This window comes from Heterodontus francisci, chromosome 13, assembly GCF_036365525.1.
Source record: "Heterodontus francisci isolate sHetFra1 chromosome 13, sHetFra1.hap1, whole genome shotgun sequence".
In the NCBI taxonomy this organism is placed as follows: domain Eukaryota; kingdom Metazoa; phylum Chordata; class Chondrichthyes; order Heterodontiformes; family Heterodontidae; genus Heterodontus; species Heterodontus francisci.
This window is the reverse complement of record NC_090383.1, coordinates 8,084,419-8,111,258: the sequence shown is the minus strand read 5'-3', so window position 1 is coordinate 8,111,258 and position 26,840 is coordinate 8,084,419. Positions and strand designations below refer to the sequence as shown.

The 26,840-nt window shown below is 44.3% G+C and overlaps 1 long non-coding RNA gene across 1 annotated transcript; it reads left to right on the top strand.

Moving 5' to 3' along the window:
• Positions 1-1,878: 1,878 nt before the first annotated feature.
• LOC137376213 (uncharacterized) lies at positions 1,879-26,840 on the top strand. Its single transcript, XR_010976151.1, has 3 exons — positions 1,879-1,935; positions 17,313-17,451; positions 22,065-26,840. It is a non-coding gene; the product is annotated as an uncharacterized lncRNA (long non-coding RNA).

Below are 26,840 nucleotides of genomic sequence, written 5' to 3'. Positions count from 1 at the left end.
GCAGTCAGAATTAATCCCGTTGGCCCTTTCCAATTGGCTGTGGGAAGGCAGTGCACCTTGAGGATGGACCAATGGCGGGAGCGTGAGGGCGGCACAGATTGAGACAGGAGGTCATGTGATGAAACCTCCAGGAATACACCCAACCAGAGTTGGCAACCTTGTTTTCAAGTCCTGCAAATGTCCCTGGCTCCATTCCTGATTTGCTAATCTGGAGTAACCATCCTGTTTGAATTGGAGGTGGATAGGGTGGCGGGTGTTGGTGGGGTTGGGAAAGCAGGTGCACAATTAAATTGCTGTTTCCTCCAGTTTCAAACACTGGCTGATGATATCTTCGCACCCCACTCAAACCTTATAGAACCGCATTGACACAACAACTGCAAACAAAGGCTAGGTTAATTGGAAATTTCAAAAAACTGTGATTGATAGATTTTTGTTCAGCGAGCGTATTAAGGGTTATAGAACCAAGGTGCGTAGATGTAATTATAATCCAGATCAGCCATGATCCAACTGAACGAACAGGCTTGAGGGGCCGAATGGCTTTTAATTCCCTAGAACAGCAACAGGGTGCACCGTCAACATCCTGGAGCAACCCTTCCAATGTCTGTGTTACTCCGCTTGCACCACACTTGTGTTTAAATCCACCTTTATTTTATTTCAAATAGATTAAAACCTTCTTTTAAATAGCAGACTATCATTTGTGCAAATTTATTTACGAGCGCAAAGAAGAAATTAAACGTAAGAGGAGTCGAAGAGTTTACCTTGCGGCAATCTCCTTAAACACGGCTGCAAATGAGGATTTCGGAGGAAAGGATGCAAGGCTGGAACTCGAAGCCTGGGAACAACACAAAGAGGAGATGATGCCCGAGGCCTTATGTGGTTTGGTTTCAGATAGCACTCCGATAACACTCCTGTGAAGCACCTTGGGATGTTTTGCAACCTTAAAGGCGCTATATGAATGCAAGTTGCTGTTGTTGTAGCCATGCTACAAGCGAAACACCCACAAATTGAATTAATGTACACCACATGAAATATAAAGACACCGTGAGATCAGAGGTCACTTCAATCCATGAATGAAAGCAATAGTAATGTGATATGAAGCTTTGAGATCTAACAGAAGCTCTACAGCACAAATAGCCTTCATTATATTAATTATAACAGGAAGACTACGTCCTGTTGCAATCTCTCATCAGCATAAAAAGCAAATATATTACAGAATAACATTTGATTTTGATAAATAATCTTGAAAGCTTTTAAAGTTCGTGTCCTCACAAGTGATAAAAAGATGGTGCCAGTTGTGTTTCCTTAGCATGATGGGTGCATGCAATTGAGGTGTCTTGCAAACCACCTCACAATGTATATTGAGCTTCAAAAGTGGTAAGGGATAAAAATAAATGAAACAAATGCAGACACAAATAAAGGCCTCTTCTTTACAGTTTTCATAGAATAATGGCCAGGATTTTGGAATTCAATCCCCAAGACATCAATAAAAGTCCCCGAATACTGTTTAATAAAAATGAAATTTGACTTATTGGCCATTGTAAATCATTAGCCTCTATGTTATGTCTACCTGGCATCAACATCGCCTACCATGAACCGTGCAATGGGAAAGCTGCTCACTATGTTAATTAAGCACAATTGCACTCAATGTTATTGTGGATCTCACTGCATTACATATATTTGAATCAATGGATATCTTGAAGAAATATCGGTAGGCAGATTTATCATGCTTGCAACAGGCCAGTGACATGGCGTAATAATATTTAATTGGGCTTCAAAAACGATCGATGTGTTTAGCAGCAACTTCCCCTTCCTGATCCGATGTACCTTTGTGTGACAAAGGCCCTGAACAAATCAATATTTATATTTTTTCTGAGAAGAATGACCTTTCGATCCAGTTTTCAGTCAATGGTCAAGGAAGCAGAAGGAAGAGAACAGGTATTTTAAAGCACGTATTTGGGGAAAAATGTATTACAGTCGGTAGCTTCAGATTATAGTCAATAAAAATAGGTGAGAATGTATCTGTTTTATTTGGATTTATATTTTAAAATCACATTTGTGTAGTTTAAGGCTCAAATTACATACGTTATGGATCTCCGGACAGCTTAATTATTATAATTTCAGGGTTTGTTTTATAGCATTGCTTTCCATGAGGGGTAAATGTTTAAACAAAAACTATTATCCAAATGGGGCGGCACAGTGGCGCAGTGGTTAGCACTGCAGCCTCACAGCTCCAGGGACCCGGGTTCGATTCTGGGCACTGCCTGTGGGGAGTTTGCAAGTTCTCCCTGTGTCTGCGTGGGTTTTCTCCGGGTGCTCCGGTTTCCTCCCACAAGCCAAAAGACTTGCAGGTTGGTAGGTAAATTGGCCATTATAAATTGTCACTAGTATAGGTAGGTGGTAGGGAAATATAGGGACAGATGGGGATGTTTGGTAGGAATATGGGATTAGTGTAGGATTAGTATAAATGGGTGGTTGATGGTCGGCACAGACTCGGTGGGCCGAAGGGCCTGTTTCAGTGCTGTATCTCTAATCTAATCTAATCTAAATGCTTCCTCAAGTCCAAGAGTTAAATTAGTGCAGTATTTTTCTCTGCTTTGCTTCTGTAAGTCTTGAACACCTTCATCTGGTTCCTATTGAGACACCAGAAGGCTTCCCCTAAAGGACTTTGTTGTCAGATTTCATCTATCGTCTCTTTTCAGTTCTGTGCCAAGTGTGTATGATCTCCACTGGCACTGCAGTATCCTCTAGCACTGGCAAGCATTCGTGGTGTAGCAGTGCTACTGTGTATTGTCCTGGTTCAGATTCCGCTGTTCGGCTGTAGCTCAGTGGGTAGCGCTCTCACCTCAGACTCCAAGGATAGTGGCTTCAACTCCTAGTCCAGGAACTTGAGTGTCTAATCCAGGCTGGCACTCCTGTGCTGGTACTGAGGGCAGTGCTACACTATCGGAGGTGATGTCTTTCAGATGAGGTGTTAAACTGAGGCCTGTCTGCTTGCTCAGGTGGACATAAAAAGATCCCATGCCATTATTTTAAAAGAGAGCAGGGGAGTCCTCCTGGTGTCCGAACCAATATTTTCCCTTTCACTTAAAAAAAAACTATCCGGTCATTTATCACATTGCTGTTTGTGGAAGCTTACTGGGCACAAAGCGTCTGTCACGTTTCCTACATTACAACAGGGACTACACTTCAAAAGTACTTCATTGGCTGTAAAACACTTTGGGACATCCTGAGATCGTGGAAGGCGCTATAGAAATGCAAGTCTTTCTTTATCTGGGCTGTAGTCGTTCCCAAGGTGGTCCTCGTGCTGCTGGATCATTGAGTTGATTTCGACACGAGTGATGTCCTTGGAATCCTTGATGGCAGCCCTAAAGAATGCAGATGTAATTCTCCTGAGGAATATAATAAATACCTTGGTTTCATGTGTTCCTAATATTGTCCGTATGTTTCCATTGAAGCTGAGTGACAAAAGCATTGGGGGTAGTTGAGTGCCGTTAGTACACGGGGCAGAGTGTAATGGGGTGTGATCATAGTGTGGGGTGGTTGTGGAGTGTGAGAATGGAATACCAAGTTATATAGCTTGAGGGTGTTATACCATGTAATTCACAGTGAAGAGTGTGTGGGATTTCAGCTTGCTACCACCCTGTTTACAGATATGACAATGTGTAGGATTAATCATAATATATCAAACATAGTTTCCAGTATGAAATCCTTTGTTATTTTAATTCTGTATTACTAATTGGTCATCAGTATTTTATTTGTCAGTAATATTTGAAAATTCTCATCCTTGTTTCCAAATCCCTCCATAGCCTCGGCCCTCCCTATCTTTGCAATCTCCTGCAGCCCCACAATCCTCCGAGATCTCTGCACTTATCTAATTCTGGCCTCTTCAGCATCCCCAATTTTAATTGCTCCATCATTGGTGGCTGTGCCTTCAGCTGCCGAGGCCCTAAGTGCTCGAATACCCTCGCTACACCTCTCCACCTCTCTATCTCGCTTTCCTCCTTTAAGGTGTTTCTTAAAACCTACCTCTTTGACCAAGCTTTTGATCTTCTGCCCTAATAGCGCCTTATGTGGCTCAGTGTCATACTTTGTTTTATAATGCTCCTGTGAAGTGCCCTTGGGATCTTTTATTACATCAAAGGTGCTATATAAATATAAGTTGTTGTTGAAAAGCAACAAATCTTACAGTGAGGAGACAGCAGACTTCACAGATGTGAGGACAGCACTTCACAGTCAATGCACATTGAATCACACACTTTTTTATAAGTCATATTTTCCAGTAAATATTTACAAAATCTTAGATACCATGTTGATGTTTGCAGAGCTATGTTAATAGAAAAATCACAACGCAAAAGGAAATGTGTAATTTGAACAACACAAAAATGTGCGTCACAAAGTAATCATCCTTCTTCTAGGGCTGTAGGTTAGGCAGTGATTCATTTTTGATAGCTGCTGCCTGCAGGGCGATAGTTGAATGTTATGCTGCTATTATACTCAGAGTAGAACGTCCTCTAAGAGCAGTGCAAACTGGCTACACTGCAGGCACCACACCATTCAGGAATCAAGGCTGTTCACACAAGCACTTGATTGCAATTACTGGTGTCTGATTGCGGAGGGGTTTTTTTTTCACGTTAATACTGTTAAAGGGAGTCTGCTAAACTTCTTGTCAAGTGTAAAACCTAAGAAGTTTGTTTGCACTGGTTGCCAATATACCACGGACAGTGTGAGACCCAAGTGATGCGAGACTACCAATGGTTTGGCTTCTGTCCTATGGACAGCTTGTGCCTTGCCAAAGCTGCAAAAATATGCAGTATGGCAGTTCTATAAAAGAACACAGCCATTGTGAGTTGTGAAATGAATTTATCTTTGGAGGCGCCAGTGTAAAACAATCAGCCACAAATGCTCCAGTGTGGCAGAACAGGAAGCTTTCATTCTAACAAAATAAAATATGATCATACTTGGGGAGATCAGCTAACAGTTGCAGCATCTTCCCTACTTAACACCCATGTCCTGCTTTAAGGTAGCTTCTCAAGACCAACTTAATTCTGCCAGCAAATCAATACTGAAGCTTTCAGGTACCAAAAGGTTGTCACTTTCACCTTATTAGAACCTTTAAAACATACCGCAAATTGTTTAGGATTTACAGTTTGTCCATATAAATTTTTGAATAATATTTTGCTCTTGCTAAATAAAATATTTTCTTATAATTAGAGAAGCAGATGCATACTTGACTCCCAAACGGAAGGCTTTAGCTCCACAGTGGCATTCACTCAAACTCAACTACTCTGCTTGGGCTCAAATGATTCATTACTTCTCAGTCCCGATCCTAGATGAATCATCATGTGGGCAATGGAGGAAGATCTGCACTTTCATGGCATCTTATGCAAGCTGCACTGCCTGCCCACCAAGCTGTCACTGGCAAAGCATTGCCAATAGATGGAGAGAAATCTGCAGTATTGGCCATCCTCTCTGGAGGAGAATTACACGGTGGTTTAGTGAAGTCCAAGGGCGGCACAGTGGCGCAGTGGTTAGCACCGCAGCCTCACAGCTCCAGCGACCCGGGTTCAATTCTGGGTACTGCCTGTGTGGAGTTTGCAAGTTCTCCCTGTGTCTGCGTAGGTTTCCTCCGGGTGCTCCGGTTTCCTCCCACAGCCAAAAGACTTGCAGATTGATAGGTAAATTGGCCATTATAAATTGCCCCTAGTATAGGTCGGTGGTAGGGGAATATAGGGACAGGTGAGGATGTGGTAGGAATATGGGATTAGTGTAGGATTAGTATAAATGGGTGGTTAATGGTTGGCACAGACTCGGTGGGCCGAAGGGCCTGTTTTCAGTGCTGTATCTCTAAATCTAAATCTAAAAAGAAGAAAACAGGGAGGAATGAGAAGGGACTTATGGAGAAGCTGAGGTTGTTCTCCTTAGAGCAGAGAAGGTTAAAAGGTGATTTAATAGTGGTGTTCAAAATCATAGAGTGTTTTGATAGAGTATGTAAGAAGAAATAACATAAGGGTTTTCCTATGAGGAGAGATTGAGTAGAATGGCTGTGTATTCTCTAGGGTTTAGAAGATTGTGAGGCGAACTCATTGAAATATATAAAGTTCTTAGAGGGCTTGTCAGGGTAACTGCTGAGGGAGGCTATTTCCCCCACTGGAGAGTCTAGATAAGGGGTCGGCCATTTAGGACAGAGATGAGGAGAACTTTCTTCACTCAAAGAGGTCTGAATCTTTGGAATTCTCTATCCCAGAGAGCTGTGGATTCTCAGTTATTGAGTATATTCAATTCTGAGATCGATTGAGCACTCAGGGAATCAAGAGTCATGGGGATTGGGCGGGAAACTGGAGTGGAGGTAGCAGTTCAGCCATGATCATATTGAATGGCGGAGCAGGCTCGAGGGGCCGCATGGTCTACTCCAGCTTCCATTTCTTATGTTCTTATCCTGTTTGCAGTGGCAGAAGGATCGGTTACCAGAGCCCACAGATTTAAGATGATTAGCAAAAGGACTAGAGGTGAGATGGGGAAACATTTTTTTACACAGCGAGTTCTTGTGATCCGAAATGCACTGCCTAAAAGGTGGTGGAAGCAGATTCAATAGTAACATTCAAAAGAGCATTGGATAAATACCCGAAGGAAAATAATCTACGGAGTTATGGGGGAAAGAGCAGGGGGGAGTGGAATTAATCAGATAGCTCTACCGAAGAGCCAGCACAGGCACAATGGGCTGAATGGCCTCCTTCTGCGCTGAATTCTTCGAGGATTCTACATTTCAAAAGGGGGCTATAAACTCCAGAACAAATCATGAACAAAACTTCACATTGAGGTTGCTGCAGCTGGCACGTGTGGGTGAGTCATCGGGAAAGTAGTTAGCAGCCCAGCAATCACGTCTAACATTTAGCAGCTTAAGCCCTACAGTGCCTGATCAGCCTGACAGTCGCTGACAGAAACGGAGCACCATTGGTAACAGTGAAGTGACCTCTCCCCTCAGAATGTTGCATCAGACAGACAAATAGAAGTATGGCTTCGGGCTAACTGCAGTGCTGATAGTGCACCCTTTTTCTTTGCATAATGGACCTGACGCAGTGAGCGCACATTAAATAGGAATTTGGATGCCATTCCTGATTCAATCAAATGTTATCACTGAGCGCTGTATGGGAAAGTCAAATGGAAATCCAGCTGCCCAGATGTTCCCCAGATAGCTTTCAACACTACCTCACTGCACTCAGAGAGCAGCCAGGCTACATAAAGGACAACAACAACTTGCATTTATACGGCACCGTTAAGGTAGTAAAACAGGAGCAATTTTCAAACAAAATTTGACACTAATCCGTATAAGAAAATATTAAGACAGATGATCAAAAGCTTAGTCAAAGTGCAAAGCTTTACGGAGAACTTAGGGCCTAGGTAGCTAAAGGCACGCCCATCAATGATGGAGCAATTAAAATCAGAGATAACACAAGAGGCCAGAATTGAAGGAGCACAGAGACCTCGGAGGGTTGGAGGAGGTTACAGAGATAGGGAGGGGCAAGGACATGGAGGGATTCGAAAGCAATGATGAGAATTTTAAAACTGAGGCATTAACAGACTGGGAGTCAATGTAAAACAGCAAAGACAGAGGTGATGGGTGAACAGGGCTTGTGGGGGTGGGGGGGGTGGGGGGTGAGCTAGCACATGGACAGCAGAGTGTTGGATGAGTTTAAGTTTATTTTGGGTGGAAGATGGGAAGCCAAACAGGAGAGCAAGGACAATAGTATAACATTTCTATCAAACAGTCAACCTGACTTTATACACCGAAGATGCTGTATCCTGAATGGAATTAGCTAAAAAAATTAGATGAGGCTTTTTTAGCCAAGGCATAGAATATAAGAGCAGGGGACTATATAAAACTATATAAAACACTAGTTAGGCCACAGCTGGAGTAGTGCATGCAGTTCTGGCCACGGCACTAAAGGAAAGATGTGATTGCACTAGAGAAGGTACAAAGAGATTTATGAGGATATTGCCTGGACTGGAGAATTTTAGTTATGAGCAAAGATTGGATAGGCTAGGGTTGTTTTCTTTGGAAAAGAGGAGCTGAGGGGCGACCTAATAGAATAGAATAGAATAGAATACTACAGCGCAGTACAGGCCCTTCGGCCCTCGATGTTGCGCCGACCTGTGAAACAATCTGACCTACACTATTCCATTTTCATCCATATGTCTATCCAATGACCACTTAAATGCCCTTAAAGTTGACGAGTCTACTACTGTTGCAGGCAGGGCGTTCCACGCCCCTACTACTCTCTGAGTAAAGAAACTACCTCTAACATCTGTCCTATATCTATCACCCCTCAACTTAAAGCTATGTCCCCTCGTGTTTGCCATCACCATCCGAGGAAAAAGACTCTCACTATCCACCCTATCTAACCCTCTGATTATCTTATATGTCTCTATTAAGTCACCTCTCCTCCTCCTTCTCTCTAACGAAAACAACCTCAAGTCCCTCAGCCTTTCCTCGTAAGACCTTCCCTCCGTACCAGGCAACATCCTAGTAAATCTCCTCTGCACCCTTTCCAAAGCTTCCACATCCTTCCTATAATGCGGTGACCAGAACTGCACGCAATACTCCAGGTGCGGCAGCACCAGAGTTTTGTACAGCTGCAGCATGACCTTCTGGCTCCGAAACTCGATCCCCCTACTAATAAAAGCTAACACACCATATGCCTTCTTAACAGCCCTATTAACCTGGGTGGCAACTTTCAGGGATTTATGTACCTGGACACCAAGATCTCTCTGCTCATCTACACTACCAAGAATCTTCCTATTAGCCCAGTACTCTGCATTCCTGTTACTCCTTCCAAAGTGAATCACCTCACACTTTTCCGCATTAAACTCCATTTGCCATCTCTCAGCCCAGCTCTGCAGCCTATCTATGTCTCTCTGTAACCTACAACATCCTTCGGCACTATCCACAACTCCACCGACCTTCGTGTCATCCGCAAATTTACTAACCCACCCTTCTACACCCTCATCCAGGTCATTTATAAAAATGACAAACAGCAGTGGCCCCAAAACAGATCCTTGCGGTACACCACTAGTAACTAAACTCCAGGATGAACATTTGCCATCAACCACCACCCTCTGTCTTCTTTCAGCTAGCCAATTTCTGATCCAAAGCTCTAAATCACCTTCAATCCCATACTTCCGTATTTTCTGCAATAGCCTACCGTGGGGAACCTTATCAAACGCCTTACTGAAATCCATATACACCACATCCACGGCTTTACCCTCATCCACCTGTTTGGTCACCTTCTTGAAAAACTCAATAAGGTTTGTGAGACACGACCTACCCTTCACAAAACCGTGCTGACTATCGCTAATGAACTTATTCTTTTCAAGATGATTATAAATCCTATCTCTTATAACCTTTTCCAACATTTTACCCACAGCCGAATTAAGGCTCACAGGTCTATAATTACCAGGGTTGTCTCTACTCCCCTTCTTCAACAAGGGGACAACATTTGCTATCCTCCAGTCTTCCGGCACTATTCCTGTCGACAATGACGACATAAAGATCAAGGACAAAGGCTCTGCAATCTCCTCCCTGGCTTCCCAGAGAATCCTAGGATAAATCCCATCTGGCCCAGGGGACTTATCTATTTTCACACTTTCCAAAATTGCTAACACCTCCTCCTTGTGAACCTCAATCCCATCTAGCCTAGTAGTCTGTATCTCAGTATTCTCCTCGTCAACATTTTCTTTCTCTACTGTAAATACTGACGAAAAATATTCATTTAACGCTTCCCCTATCTCCTCTGATTCCACACACAACTTCCCACTACTATCCTTGATTGGCCCTAATCTAACTCTAGTCATTCTTTTATTCCTGATATACCGATAGAAAGCCTTAGGGTTTTCCTTGATCCTATCCGCCAATGACTTCTCGTGTCCTCTCCTCGCTCTTCTTAGCTCTCCCTTTAGATCCTTCCTGGCTAGCTCGTAACTCTCAAGCGCCCTAACTGAGCCTTCACGTCTCATCCTAACATAAGCCTTCTTCTTCCTCTTGACAAGCGCTTCAACTTCTTTAGTAAACCACGGCTCCCTCGCTCGACAACTTCCTCCCTGCCTGACAGGTACATACTTATCAAGGACACACAGTAGCTGCACCTTGAATAAGCTCCACATTTCGATTGTGCCCATCCCCTGCAGTTTCCTTCCCCATCCTACGCATCCTAAATCTTGCCTAATCGCATCATAATTTCCTTTCCCCCAGCTATAATTCTTGCCCTGCGGTATATACCTGTCCCTGCCCATCGCTAAGGTAAACCTAACCGAATTGTGATCACTATCACCAAAGTGCTCACCTACATCTAAATCGAACACCTGGCTGGGTTCATTACCCAGTACCAAATCCAATGTGGCATCGCCCCTGGTTGGCCTGTCTACATACTGTGTCAGAAAACCCTCCTGCACACACTGGACAAAAACTGACCCATCTAAAGTGCTCGAACTATAGTATTTCCAGTCAATATTTGGAAAGTTAAAGTCCCCCATAACAACTACCCTGTTACTCTCGCTCCTGTTGAGAATCATCTTCGCTATCCTTTCCTCTACATCTCTGGAACTATTCGGAGGTCTATAGAAAACTCCCAACGGGGTGACCTCTCCTCTCCTGTTTCTAACCTCGGCCCATACTACCTCAGTAGACGAGTCCTCAAACGTCCTTTCTGCCGCCGTAATACTCTCCTTGATTAACAATGCCACACCCCGCCCCTCTTTTACCATCTTCTCTGTTCTTACTGAAACATCCAAATCCCAGAACCTGCAACATCCATTCCTGTCCCTGCTCTACCCATGTCTCCGAAATGGCCACAACATCGAGATCCCAGGTACCAACCCATGCTGCAAGCTCACCCACCTTATTCCGGATGCTCCTGGCGTTGAAGTAGACACACTTTAAACCAGGTTCTTGCTTGCCAGTGCCTTCTTACGTCCTTGTAACCTTATCCCTGACCTCACTACTCTCAACATCCTGTACACTGGAACTACAATTTAGGTTCCCATTCCCCTGCTGAATTAGTTTAAACCCCCCCGAAGAGCACTAGCAAATCTCCCCCCCAGGATATTGGTACCCCTCTGGTCCAGGTGAAGACCATCCTGTTTGTAGAGGTCCCACCTACCCCAGAAAGAGCCCCAATTATCCAGGAAACCAAAACCCTCCCTCCTACACCATCCCTGCAGCCACGTGTTCAACTCCTCTCTCTCCCTATTCCTCGCTTCGCTAGCACGTGGCACGGGCAACAACCCAGAGATAACAACTCTGTTTGTTCTCGCTCTAAGCTTCCACCCTAGCTCCCTGAATTTCTGCCTTAAATCCCCATCTCTCTTCCTACCTATGTCGTTGGTGCCTATGTGGACCACGACTTGGGGCTGCTCCCCCTCCCCTTAAGGATCCCAAAAACACGATCCGAGACATCACGAACCCTGGCACCTGGGAGGCAGCACACCAACCGTGAGTCTCTCTCCTTCCCACAGAACCTCCTATCTGTTCCCCTAACTATGGAGTCCCCAATGACTAATGCTCTGCTCCTCTTCCCCCTTCCCTTCTGAGCAACAGGGACAGACTCTGTGCCAGAGACCTGTACCCCATTGCTTACCCCTGGTAAGTCTTCCCCCCAACAGTATCCAAAATGGTATACCTGTCGTTGAGGGAAACGGCCACAGGGGCTCCCTGCACTGCCTGCTTGTTCCCTCTCCCTCCCCTGACGGTAACCCATCTACCTACTTCTTTGACCTGAGGTGTGACTACCTCCCCATATCTCCTCTCAATAACCCCCTCCGCCTCCCGAATGATCCGAAGTTCATCCAGCTCCAGCTCCAGTTCCCTAACGCAGTTCTTGAGGAGCTGGAGTTGGGTGCACTTCCCGCAGATGCAGTCAGCAGGGACACTCTTGGCGACCCTTATCTCCCACATTCTGCAGGAGGAACATACAACTGCCTTAACCTCCATTCCCTCTATTCTAAATTCCCAACAAATCTACTGAAAACCAAAAAAAAGTCAAAACTTGTTAGCTTAGCAATCCGACGGACAGAACTTTTTTTTTGGTTAGAGGAGGAGGATGGGTGGGAGACACTACCCGAATAGTGTTTCGGGTAAAGCAACTTACCCAGCAGTCACGCGTGCGCTCCGCCTATACACGAGAAATGAATTGAAGTGTATAAAATTATGAGGTGTTGAGATAGAGTGGATGGGAAGGTCCTAATCCCCTTGGCTGAGGGGTCCATAACCAGGGGGCATAAATTTAGGGTAAGCGGTAGGAGGTTGAGACAGGATTTGAGGGGAAATCATTTTACCCAGAGGGTGTTGACTCTGGAACTCACTGCCTGAAAGGATGGTAGAGGCAGAAACCCTCATAACATTTAAAAAGTACTTGATATTCACTTGAAATGCCGTAACCTACAAGGCTATGGATCAAGAGCTGGGAAGTGGGAATAGGCTGCTGCAGACACAATGGGCCTCCTTCTCTGCTGTAAATTCCTATGAATCTATGATGGTATGAGGAACATTATTGGCGTCAGGGAATAATCTGTAGAGTTCCTCATAGTGCATGCAGCAATTGTTACAAGCATTGGCAGGATTGAGAATTCTTGATCAATTCCGTCGAACAGCCAAGAGAAACAAGGTTATTAGCTCTCAGCATGGCCAATGCTAAGATTTGGGTGTTGACAATTTTTTATACGGAGTCCCTTCTAGATTTTTAGATGCTTCACTTGAACTGAGCAAACCTCGTGTTATACCTACTTTCACAGGGTACATGTACTTTCCTTATCCTGATCAATCCATGATATGGGACCAGAAACATCTTCACCAAGCTAATTGACATCAAATCAGATTGAGTTAGGCTCATACAAAACTTCAATGATCACTCGTACTTGTAATTGCGAGCAATGGAGTTTTACATTGGGTGGAGGCCCCGCCCACTGGCCAAAAAGTTGGGGGCAAGTCCTCCTCCACTGGGCCTGGGAGGCACATTACAATTTTACGTGGCCCAGGCCCTTAGTTGGACTTGGGCGGGACTTCCACCTCTGTGAGGCAGGAAGTCCCACCTCCAAGAGCTGCCAGCCAATCAGCGGGCCGGCAGCTCTCAGTCCCAGCAGTGCCACCAGGAGCGGTGGCCACGGCTGGGACAGCCCCCAACTTCAGCAGCAAGAGGGACGCAGGCCCCAGAAGAAAGGTAAGTTTGTGGGGCCTCACCACGGAAAACGGCCGGGCCCCAGCGAGGCAAGGGGGGGTCGGTTGGGGGGCGGGGGGGGTGGAAGTCCCACCCAAGTCCAATTAAGGGCCTGGGCCATGTAAAATTATAATGTGCCTCCCAGGTGCCGCGAAGGAGGGGTCTCCCCTGACTTTTTGGCCAGTGGGCGGGGCCTCCCAACCAATGTAAAACTCTGGCCGATGCCATTGCTCTCAATTACAAGTACAAGTGATCATTGAAGTTCTCTATGAGTCTAACACAATCTGATTTGATGTCGATTAGATTGGTGAATATGTTTCGGGTCTCATGACATGGATTGATCAGGATGAGGAAAGTGCATGCACCCTATTTCAGTGGGGGCGGTTGAGGCTTTTGGGGGACCTTCCGTGGGGCACAGAATGCCCAATCAGAAGAGTCCCCCCCCCCCCAGCCCACAAAGAGGTCGCCAGGTTTTACCAGGCAGGGTTCTGGAGCCTGAGGCGCCCGCTGGTAAAATACCAGCAGTGGCGGGAGGAGGCCCTTAACTGCCAGTTAATTGGCCACTTAAGAGCCTTGAGTGCCCTGGGGTGGGCAGGCCGTTTCTCGCCACTGCCGCCGCCCCTGGTAAAATTGCAGTGGGGGCAGGAAGGTGTCAGAACGGCACTCCCCCACCGCACACTCAATTTTACGGGTCCCCCCCCCCCCCCCTCCTCCCCGCTCCTGTGGGGGCCATAACATTCCAGACTTAGAGGTTCCCTGACCATTGTATGGAAAGCTGAAACATCGTCACTCATCAGTTACCCCCACCAACCTTACGTATGGACGTACTTATGTGACATTATAACTAGCCATGTGATGGTGGCATTGTGGTACTATCACTGGATGAGCAATTTAGGCTAAACAGCACATGGGTTCAAATTCCACCATTGCTGGTGGAAATTAAATTTAATTAATTAATTTATTAAAAAATCTTGACTTGAAAGCTCATCTCAGTAATGGTGCCATGAAGCTATCATCGATTGTTGATAAAACCCAGCTGATTCACTAGTGTCCTTTAGGGAAGGAAATCTGCCAGCCTTACCTGGTCTGGTCTACATGTGACTCCAGACCCACAGCAATGTGATTGACTCTGAACTGCCCTCTGAAATGGCCGAGCAAGTCACTCATTTTAAGGGCAATTAGGGATGAGCAATAAATGCTGGCCTCGCCAGCAATGTCCACATCCCATGAAAGAATAAAACAAAGATATCTTTTACCTTACTACGCACCCAACACCAGCCTATGCCACACATTGAACTGCAGAGATGTGTGCCTGTTGTTGCCAGAACAAATGAAGGGTATCAACTGCACCAACAACAAATGGTAAATGGAGTCGAAGTACAGGTCAGCCAGGATCTGACTAAATGGGGGATGACCCATACTTGCTCCTGTATTTATTACCTTTCATTGTGTTCATTAGCATCTGAGGACATTTGAGGACACATCAGGTAATAAAGGTGAAGCTGGTCTTGGCTAGTGCATTGTGCTAATAACTTGTAACTCTCCGATCGTTGAGACACATTTCAGGATCTTCTTATTTGCTGCTTTTATTTTTAAGAGACTTGGGTAATGCTGTAGATTAGAAGTACTGTCGCTTCGCATGTGACGCAGGGCCTCATGCCGCTGGAGGGGCCCTCTGTGGGGCACAGGGTACCCGATCAGGAGGGACACCCCCCCACACCCCCCATGCCCACAATGAGGCTGCCAGGTAAAATATCAGCAGCGGCTGGAAGAAGCCCTTAAGTGGCTGGAATCTTAGCAGCCCTTAGGAAATAGGCTGGGAGATAGCAGAGGTGGTAAAATAGTGGCGGAAGGCTTTGGGAGGGAAGCCTAATGTGTTCCCGTTGCCAAAGGATATTCCTAGCTGCGGCAACGCCAATGTCTCAGCCGCCCGCCGACAAGAGGCAGGTGGCCAATTAAGCCAATTTGATGGCCGTTTTACCACCCCACTCGCATTTTACTGGCATGAAACAGCCCCTGCCATGTAAGGAGTCCACCAGCTTCATCGAGGCGGCGTCCCAGCGGCTTTCAGTAAGAGGCCTTCCTGTCCTGAGGCTCTGTGGCCCACGGAAGGGTCCACTGGTAGCAATGGTCACCACTGTGACCCCGACACCGCCACTGAAAGATTCACCTCTCCAATCACCAGGGTCTGTTTGCTTAATATATTTTATGCCAGCCCTTCGAGGGTGCCTCCTCTTTTCCCTTGCAGCCTCAGCAGTGGCTAGTTCTATTGGTCCCAGTGGTGGCCTCTTAATTGGCTACTGCTGCAGTTTGCCCACCCAGGCTTGGGACCCACATTTGGTGCCGATAAAATCCTGGTTGATAACTCTGACAGTGCAGCACTCCCTCAGTACTGCACTAAATAATCAGTCTAGATTAAGTATCCAGATCAGAGAGCAGGTCTTGAATCCATAACCATCTGACTGAAAGGCAAGAGTACTACCATACAGAATCAAATTGAAAGACAAAGTAACACCTACATTTATATAATAAAAGCAAAATACTGCGGATGCTGGAAATCTGAAACAAAAACAAGAAATGCTGGAATCACTCAGCAGGTCTGGCAGCATCTGTGGAAAGAGAAGCAGAGTTAACGTTTCGGGTCAGTGACCCTTCTTCGGAACTAAGAAGGTTCCGAAGAAGGGTCACTGACCCGAAACGGTACCTACATTTATATAGTGCCTTTCTCATCCTCAGGATGACACAGGCAATGTATTACTTTTTTGAAGTGTTGTCACTGCAGCTTTATGGGCAAAATGTGTAGGCAACAGTATAATCATTGTTGTTTTGTAACTAGTCAAAATCATAAGCAAAAGGAATCAGGCATAAAACATGCCTATAACATGCACATAATTTCTTAATCCCCCATTCTCCGTGGCAGGACAATTGGAGAACCTTATAAATAGAGATCCATTGTCTGAGACAATTCCTTCAGGTAAGCTATGAGAAGCAACAAGGTTTTGATCACATCCATCAAACTTTATTTTAGTAGAAAGTAACATGGCAAACACTTCTGACCATCTGGAATAAGCATTAGTACAAATAACTCAGTGTGAATTCTCTGCGAGTGATATTGTGTCAATATTGTATAGAAACACGATTCGTATTTATGTTTGACTGAGGAACTTCACAACCGATGGCACAGGTTTTAATATTTTTTCTAGTTTAGCACTTCAAATGTAGCTTTATTGCTGACATTTTAATTTCTACCCTGCCAAAACATTTTTCATGTGGAGTTGTCAATCTTAGTTGCAAATCCATAGAAATTACAACAAGTAATCTACATTGCTTTTTCCATTCGATCATGGGATGTGGGCGTCGCTGGCCAGGCCAGCATTTATTGCCCATCCCTAATTGCCCTTGAGAAGGTGGTGGTGAGCTGCCTTCTTGAACCGCTGCAGTCCATGTGGGGTAGGGGCACCCATAGTGCTGTTAGGAAGGGAGTTACAGGATTTTGACCCAGTGATAGTGAAGGAACAGCAATATAGTTCCAAGTCAGGATGGTGTTTGACTTGGAGGGGAACTTGCAGGTGGTGGTATTCCCATGCATCTGCTGCCCTTGTCCTTCTAGATGGTAGAGGTCATGGGTTTGGAAGGTGCTGTCAACGGAGCCTTGGTGAGTTGCTGCCATGCATCTTGTAGATGGTACGCACTGCTGCCACTGTGTGTCGGTGGTGGAGGGAGTGAAGTTGAAGGTGGTGGATGGGGTGCCAATCAAGCGGGCTGCTTTATCCTGGATGGTGTCAAGCTTCTTGAGTGTTGTTAGAGCTGCACCCATCCAGGCAAGTGGAAAGTATTCCATCACACTCCTGACTTGTGCCTTGTAGATGGTGGACAGGCATTGGGGAGACAGGAGGTGAGTTACTCACTGCAGAATTCCCAGCCTTTGACCTGCTCTTGTAGCCACAGTATTTATGTTTGCAGTGGATTTCACCAGACAATTTGGGTTGCTTAATAAACTATGACATGCATCAAGTATCCATATCTGCCATGGTATGTATGGATGCTATTTACTCATGAGCTTCATGGAATGGATTGCATCAGCAATAACTGACGTCTCCTCTTTAGCATTCTCTTTGTCTTCAAGCCTTATGGGGAGGCATCGCTTGTTCCTTGGAATCTGTGCTGACATCCTATAAATGAGGCAACTTCAGTGATTGAGCTTTCTCAGCCTCCCGCAATGCAGATGAAACATGTGATGTCACGGGTATGTATCGAAGCCTTGCCCCTTCATGGTTTAGAAATCTGGACATGCAACTGAAAGGCTTCCTTCGATCCTATATGAGATCTATGGTACCTGGACGCTTGGATGTCCACAGTGTTACACTCATTATATATTACCTCTTTATGGTACATATTCATGCTATCACTAAGACTGCTTGTTTCCATCTCCATAACATTGCCTGACTTCACCCCTGTCTTAGCTCATCTGTTGCTGAAACCCTCATCCATACCACTGGACTTGACTATTCCAACGCAGTCCTGGCTGCTCTCCCACATTTTACCCTCCATAAACCTGAGGTCATCTAAATCTCTGCTGCCCGTGTCCTAACTCGCACCATGTCCAGATCACCCATGACCCCTGTGCTCGCTGACCTACATTGGCTTCCGATCAAGCAATGGCTCAATTTTAAAATTCTCATCCTTGTTTTCAAATCCCTCCATGGCCTCACTGTTACTTATCTCTGTAATCTCCTCTGGCTCCACAACCCCCTGAGATATCTGCAGTGCACTAATTCTGGCCTCTTGAGCATCCCTGATTTTAATCACCATTGGTGGCCATTGCTTCAGTTGTCTGGACACTAAGCTCTGGAATTCCCTCCCTAAACCTCTCTGCCTCGCCACTTCGCTTTGCTCCTTTAAGACACTCCTTAAAACCTACATCTTTGACCAAGCTTTTAGTCATCTGACCTAATATCTTCTTATGTGGCTCAGTGTCATACTTGTTTTATAATGCTCCTGTGAACTGTTTTGTGATGTTTTATTATATTAAAGGCACTAAATAAATATAAGTTGTTATTGGTACAAAAATGAAGAATCCATTGTAACTTGTGACAACTACTTTATTTTAATATTTAATATGTTGTTATGGCCAGGTGAGGAGGGGGTCTCAGGCTCCCCTCTTGCCCCTTCCTCTTATTTAACCGCAACAGGGTTCATTCCTTTTAAACAGTGTTTGTGCTTACCACCTCTGAGTGTTTTACCTTGTTCCTTTACTGTGATCATGAAAGAGCCAAATGGACAGGTTTTCTTGAGTTTAGACAAGAAAGAGGTAAGTCTATTATACTTAACATACTAATCCAATTTAAAGATACTAAAAATACTCTATACATTCACGCACACATTCACATGAGAATCACTCACACACAAATAGATTACAGGAGGGAAAATAGATTTGGTGGTTGGATTAAAGTCTAGAATAAATGGAATTTAAATACAGTTTGTAAACTGGATGATCATGTGGTCCTCGGCTGAAGCTGTATTCTTGAAGTTCTTGGTTGGTCAAAGTGTATTTTGGCTGGCTTGCTTTGCTTAGGGTTTTCCTGAAGGCAGAATCTGTAGTTGGCTCTCTTCCCCGGTCGCTGGCTGTAGCAGTCTGTAGGCTTGGAGGATCCCCCAGTCGCAGATGGTTTTTAACCTTGATGTTTTCTGGAGAGAGAGAAGGAGAGAGGGAAAGGGAAGCATGCAGCTTTCTGCTGCTGCACACTCAGTTACTGCTTGTCTCTTGTCTGTGTAATAAAACTTCTAGTTTCTTCAGGGATGGACAGATAGTCACATGGTTCTGTCAAACCCCTTTGTTTTTAATGAAGTTTTCTGGAACCTTCCAATGAAATTCAAGATTCCACATGCCCCAGGACGCCAATTCACACTTGGAGAGGGTTGGCTCTTTCAAATTTAGTTTGTGAGGATTGCCTTGACTGTTGTGCTAATGAAGCAATTTCAGGTAATTCAATCACTTAGAGCAACCCATTGTCCTGGCTGGTCTTCTTGTTAGACTTTTTGTCTCTAGTTCAATCTCCTGGTATTTCAGATGTAAATTGCAGTGGCCATCTTGGCTGCTAGTTTTTTTATAAGTTAACTTGTAGGATTTTTCCCATGAAGAGTCTAAGTAAATTTCCAACTGATGAAACCCATATTTTTCATTTGGCATATAAGGTTTTCTTGACAATGTTTGTAATATTTCTCAAATAAATTACACTTTTGGCTTCAATGGGAGAAATACAATAAGTTCTGTAAAATTGTGGACACTTATACTGTCATCTCAGAGCAGATCAGCTAACTTAGTAGACTGGGAAATGGGGCCAGGGCCCTGGTCTGAAATGTATGTTTGACTTCACTAACTGGGCCCTTGAAGGAGCTGTTGAACACATTATTAACAGAAAATTCTCCGATTAGAAATAAGATTCCTCCGTGCATTAAATTAGAGATTATTGTTGTGTTTCTCCCTGTGAAGTGCCTACAATCTACTCTATTAATAACGTATTCCTTTCTCAGTGATCATTTCTTTCTGCGTTTGCTGCCATTTTGTTTAGTTTTGTACTTTCACCTATTAAAGGAAGATGATGCCAAACTGAGAAAAGGACCATTTGTTTCAACTTTGAGCAGTCAGTTTGAGATTCAAGTTCTCCTGAGTGAGGTGCAGATGCAGCGTAGGATGGCACTTTTCTCTTCCAATATTGTAGCTTCATCCTATCCTCGGAATCCTACTGTAGCAGAAAAGATTGTTCCGTTTCTCAGACCTGCCACGCTTCACATTTTTATGTGGGGGGGGGGGGGGGGCGGGAGGGTTTTACTTAAAGCTGATATTTATTGACAATGGCAACAGAAATTAACATCTTTTCTCCTACTATGACAACAATTTGTATTTATATAGTGTTTTTAAGATAGTTAAAACTCCCAAGGAGCTTCACAGGAGTGTTATCAGAAACAAATTTGAGACCGAGCCTCATAAGGAGATATTAGGTCAGATGGCCAAAAGCTTGTTCAAAGAGGTAGGTTTTAAAGAGCGTCTTAAAGGAGGAATGAGAGGTAGAGAGGCGGAGAGGTTTAGGGAGGGAATTCCAGAGTTTAGGGCCTCAGCAGCTGAGGGTGCAGCCGCCAGTAGTGCAGCAGTTAAAATCGGGGATGCTCAAGAGGCCAGAATTGGAGGAGCGCAGATATGTTGGAAGGTTGCAGGGCTGGAGGTGATTACAGAGATAGGGAGGGATGAAGCCATGGAGGGATTTAAAAGTAAGTATGAGAATTTTTTACAAGCAGTGTACTCATGCTCGCTGGGGCTGAATCTGCCTTCCCAACCTTGCAGCTCAGAGCTGCACTCACAGGGGGTGCATTGTGCAAAAGAATCATGCGTGAACAACCCATGATTTCCTGTCCATTAAAACTGATGGACAGAGAAATCACATCCTCTGCCCTGCAATTTTCTGTAATGCACCCCCTGTGAGCATCATTCCCCACTGAGAATCAGCCTTTTAATGTCAGATTCTTACAGCCAAGTGAGAGAGGAGAAAAGGCATCATATTAGTTTGGGGCTGTCTTTGAACCTAAGTCCCAGAACTGAAAGAACAGTCTTTATTATGCTTTACCCTTTAATAATCGTATAATATAATTTGCTTAATAAAAGAAACATTTCTGATCATGACAGTCAGACAAAGGCGATTTAAGATAAACTGTTGTCCTCTATTTCTGCAATGGCTTATTATCTGCACATTGTTAGTTCTATTTTATTGTTGCTATTTGATGGTATTATGTGCATTCTGATCTGCTGCCCTTTGCTGCAATAGAAAGTGCAGGTCATCTGTCTCAAACATATGACAGGCATACCAACATATCCATTGTGCTACTTCAGGCAGGAAAAATTGATATATTTCCATGTCAGATGGCTCTCATTCTTTGGAGTCCTAAGTTACAACTTTGTGGAATGTCAGCGTTGAGATACCAAAACACTAAAGAGGAATGTAACAAATTTGAGATATTTTAGCGATAGCCTTTCATTCAAGCCACTGTATTCTCAACACCCTTCCCTTTGACTGTGCCTTTAGTTCAGCCTCATCCCTAACATGTTGTACTTTAAAGAGCTATGGGGAAAAGAGCAAGGGAGAGGGACTAATTGGATAGCTCTTTCAAAGGGTCAGAATAGGGACGATGGGCTGAATGGCCTCCTTTTGCGCTTTATGATTCTATGATTTTTCCCTCTGGTGTCCGCTGTTTTCTCTTCCTCAATATTAGAACACTTTGAAACATCTTCCTGCACACACAAAGTGCTGGAGAATTGCAAGTTGTTATTGGTATCAACGCCTGTCAAATAGGCACTGTGTCATAGGCCCTGAAATTCCACAGGGGCTCTCCCAATTTAAATCCAGCAGGAGACCAGCAGGATCCTCAGGGAACACAGAAAGTTAGCATGCTATTACAGCAAGCAATTAGGAAGGCAAATGGCATATTGGCTTTTATTGCAAGGGGATTGGAGTACAATTGTAGCCTTGCTACAATTGTATAGGGCTTTGATGAGACCACACCTAGAGGACTGTACACAGTTTTGGTCTCCATATTTGAGGAAGGATATACTTCCATTGGAGGCAGTACAGCAAAGGTTTGACTAGATTGGTGCCTGGCATGAGAGCATTGTCCTATGATGAGAGGCTGAGCAAATTGAGCCTATACTTTTTGGATAAAGAAAGCAAAATACTGCGGATGCTGGAAATCTGAATAAAAAACAGAAAGTGCTGGAAATACTCAGCAGCTCTGGCAGCATCTGTGAACTGAGCTCTGATGAAAGGTCACTGACCTGATCTAACACTAACTCTGTTTCTCTCTCCACAGATGCCGCCAGATCTGCTGAGCAGTTCCAGCATTTTCTGTTTCTATACTTTTTGGAGTTTAGAAGAATGAGAGGTGATCCCATTGAAACATGCAAGATTCTAAAAGGGCTGGATATAATGAGTTCTTCATCTTGTCTGATGCAACATTAATGAGATGCATGGAGTCCACTTGGTTGAAGATCTCAAACAGGTTTATTACGGCTGAACTATTACAGTACAGAGCTAACTATTTTCAGAACCTTCCTCAAGGTGTTACAGTTGCAGAGTGACTCTGGCTTTGTGTCACATGACAACTTCCTGGTACTTGACTCATTAGCATACTAAGATCTTAAAGGGACATCACTCTTAAAGGCAATCATACAACACTTGATAGGGTAGACACTTAGAGGTTGTTTCTCCTGGCTGAGGAATCTAGAACACGGGGGCACAATTTCAGGGTAAGGGATCGATCATTTAGGACTGAGATGAGGAGAAATGTCTTCACTCAGAGTGTTGTGAATCTTTGGAATTCTCTACCCCAGAGGGTTGTGGTTGCTCCAGTAAAGTCTGATATAGACACATTTTTGGTCTCTCAGAAGATCAAGGGATATGGAGATAGCAGGTGTGAAAGTGGAGCTGAGGTAGAAGATCACCCATGATTGTAATGAATGGTAGAGCAGGCTCGAGGGGCCAAATGGCCTACTCCTGCTCTTCTTTCTTATGTTCTTAAGGAAACAAGTGTAAGTAGTTGCAGAATTACAGTGGGAGACTGGGAAACTCCCTGTGGAAGTTTGAGGCCATGCCCTTCTGGATATTCTTTCTACAAACAAGAAAAATGTTTTACAATTAAATATTTTAGGAAGGCCTCCTTTAAAACAAAATGCACTCTACCTTCTCCATAGAGCCAGAATGAAACCTTTTTTTACTTACCAAGCTGTAACTCCATGTCCTTCCGGCTTCCATGGTGATGATGCCAAACAGTTTAGTGCAGTTGAATAAACAATTAGGTCAGAGTATGTTATTCTCTCTGTGTGCTATCTCTCTGAGTACCCAAGTAGCAGAAGGCCAATGTCCCTTGAGATCTTACAACTAGCCAAACAGTCAGTGCCCATGCACCACGTGTGTCCTTGTGATACCTGCCCCTCTATAATAAGTGATTAAATATGAGCCCACCATGGACAGCTTAGACAGCAAACTTGGTTTTGCCTCTGGCCCCTTCCTTCAGTCATCTATCTTCCATCTGTCGTTACTGCCCTCTGACAAGTTAATCATGCTCCCATGCTGGCCTGTCATCTTGTATAGAATACAGATGGTGAAGAATTGGCTGTCCTTCCTTGGGATGCACTAGGATCGATCTCAGTGCAAAATAGAGACAAGAATAATTTTAGTTTTAATAAATCAATGATAGATACGATTTCTGTCTAGCAACTCCAATGAATGTTTTGAATAGTTCACTTTCAAAGTCATGATTGGGACTACTTGGTGTTGCATGATGTTGAGCACCTCATTGACTGTGTCCTGCATCAGTGAGTTGCAAGAAATAAGCCCAGATACCTCTGTCTCTCCGGAGAGTGGCAATGAATTCATTTCCTTCACACCCCCTGTTAATGCCTTCACTCAGGGATCTTCCAACATACAGACATGGGAACATAGGAACAGCAGTAGGCCATTCAGCCCATCGAGCCTGCTCCGTCATTCAGTTAGATCATGGCTGATCATCTACCTCAACGTCACTTTCCTGCACTATCCCCATATCCCTTGATGTCATTAGTACCCACGCCCTATACGTTTCAATGAGATCACCTCTCATTCTTCGAAACTCTAGAGAATAGAGGCCCAGTTTCCTCAATCTCTCCTCATAAGACAATCCCGCCATCCCAGGGTTTTGTCTGGTGAATCTCTGTTGCATTCCAGCTATGGCATGTATATCCTTCCTTAGATAAGGGGACCAAAACTGGACACAATACTCCAGGTGCCCTCTTACCAAGGCTCTATTGGAGCAAGACATTTTTATTCCTGTGCTCAAAGCCCCTTGCAATGAAGGCCAACATACCATTTGCCTTCCTAATTGTTTGCTGCACCTGTATGCTAGCTTTTAGTGACACATGAACAAGGACACCCAGGTCCCTTTGGACATCAACACTTCCCAACGTCTCACCATTTAAGAAATACTCTGCCTTTCTGTTTTTTTCTACCAAAGTGGATCACTTCACACTTATTCACATTATATTCCATCTGCTATGTCTTTGCCCATTTGCTTAGCCTGTCCAAGTCCCCTTGAAGCCTCCTTGCATCCTGCTCACAACTTACATTCCCACCCTAGTTTCGTGTTATCAGCAAATTTGGAAATATTACATTTGGCCCCCACATCCAAATCATTTATATAGATTGTGAACAGTTGTGGCCCAAATACTGATCCTTGCAGTATCCCCCTAGTAACAGATTGCCATCCTGAGAATGACAGGTTTATTCCTACTCTCTGCTTTCTGTCTGTTAATCAATTCTGAATCAATACCAGTATATTACTCCCAATCCCATGTGCTCTAATTTTATTTAGTAACCTCATGTGTGGGACATTATCAAAAACCTTCTGAAAATCCAAATACACCATATCCACTGGTTCTCCTTTATCTATGCTACAAGTAACATCCTCAAAAAACTCCAACAGATTTGTCAAACACTATTTCCCTTCCATAAATCCATGTTGACTCTGCCCAATCATATCATTATTTTCTAAGTGTCTAGTTATCACATCCTTTATAACAGATTCTAACATTTTCCCTACTTCTGATGCCAAACTAACAGGTCTGTAGTTCCCTGTTTTCTCTCTCTCTCCTTTCTTAAATAGTGGTGTTATATTTGGAACTTTCCAGTCTGCAGGAACCTTTCCAGAATCTATAGAATTTTGAAAGATAACCACCAATGGTTATCCACTATCTCTATAGCCACCTCCTTCAATACTCTGGGATGTAGCTCATCTGGTCCAGGGGATTTATCAACCTTCATTCGCGTACTACCTCTTTATTAATACTAATTTCTTCCATACTATTACTGCCAGAAACTGGTCCTGAATCCTGGTTCCCCTCAAAACCTTCCTCCCACCCACTGTCCCCCATTCCAGGGCATCAGTAACTGCACCCATGTCACCCTGAGAGCTCCTTCAAATGAACCCCCCCCACCCCCCCGACCCACCCCGCCACCCCGCTGGGTCTGTGCATGCTTTCTTGACCACTACCATGACGCTTTTATATTGTGGCCATCCTCCATCCCCCCCACTCCCAACCCCTACCAACCTCTGCCACATCTTTCCCCCCATACAGCAAATTGAAAGCTGATTACCTAGAGACAAAGGCTGTCCCCTGCCGACTTGGCTCCTGATTGATGTTAGGAACTCTCAGAAGATGAACTGTCCTCCAATACAATCCCGGGGTCAACTAGGGCTCTCATTAGGGAGACCACTGGAGTCTTCCTGCAAAGGACTCGCTGCCTAGGCAGGTTTGATGGCTTACATTCCATGAAGAGCGCCTCATGTGACTATGGTTTTCTGTGCACTGCATAATTTTAAACTTGGTAATTGAAGCAGATTGGATCAAGTTAATCGCCATCCAAAGTGGCCATTATGCAGTTTTAGGCAAATATTAACATTCTTCCATGTCAGTGGTTCATATGGTTCTTAGACTTCGAGGTCCTGAGACACGCCTTTGTGTCAGGTAATGAACAGACAAGATGAGAGGGTGCGATAACATAATGGTTTAGATTACTGAACTAGCATTCCAGAATCTTGGACTGATGACTCGGAATCATCAGTTTAAATCTCATTCTAGCAACTGTGGAATTTAAATTCAGTCAATTAAACTCTGTCAATTAATTAAACAAATCTGGAATGAAAATCTAGTTATCAGTAATGATGACTTTGAAACTATTGGATTATCATAAAAACTCATCTGGCTCATTAAGGTCCCTTAGGGAAGGAAATCTGACCTCCTTATCTGGTCTGACTCCGATGTTCCGAAGAAGGGTCACTGACCCGAACCGTTAACTCTGCTTTCTCTTTTCACAGATGCTGCCAGACCTGCTGAGTGGTTCCAGCATTTCTTGTTTTTATTTCAGATTTCCAGCATCCGCAGTATTTTGCTTTTATTTTAGTGGTTAACCCTTAACTGACTTTTGAAAATGACGTATTCACCATCACCTTCTTAAGAGCAGTTAGGGATGGGCAATAGATACTGGCCTTGCCAGCAATGCCTGCATCCTGTGAATGAGTAGAAAGACCAAGAGGATCCTTGATGAAAGTAGAATGGAAATTTATTTGCATTATGAGACCATCGAGCGAAACATTAATAGGCAGATATTTGACAGGGTGTTGGGTGTTGGGAAACTGGCAGAACTTTCACCTCAGCTCAGCAAAGTCTATCAGCTGGCCACTCTGCTGAGGTCAGGACAAGATCATCAGCCATTCTCAACTAGACAGCATAGCACAGGAGAATGTGAAGCAGAGAAAACGTGACAAAAAAAACTCTGTATCAAACATTTCTTCTCTGTCACACATGTTTCATCAGTTGTGTATGGCATGACTGCTAAGTCATTGGTTATGATTTTTTTCCCTTTATCATTGATTGTACTTATCTCCTTTATATTTGGTTATTTACCAGTTACTTTCTGCTTTCATTATCAATCATATTACACTGAACTCTCTGCGCCTGTTTGAACTATCTCCACAATTGCATTCAATCAAAAAAACTCTGCCCAATGACTTTTCAGCTAAAATCCACCACCCCCCCCCCCCCCACCCAATCTA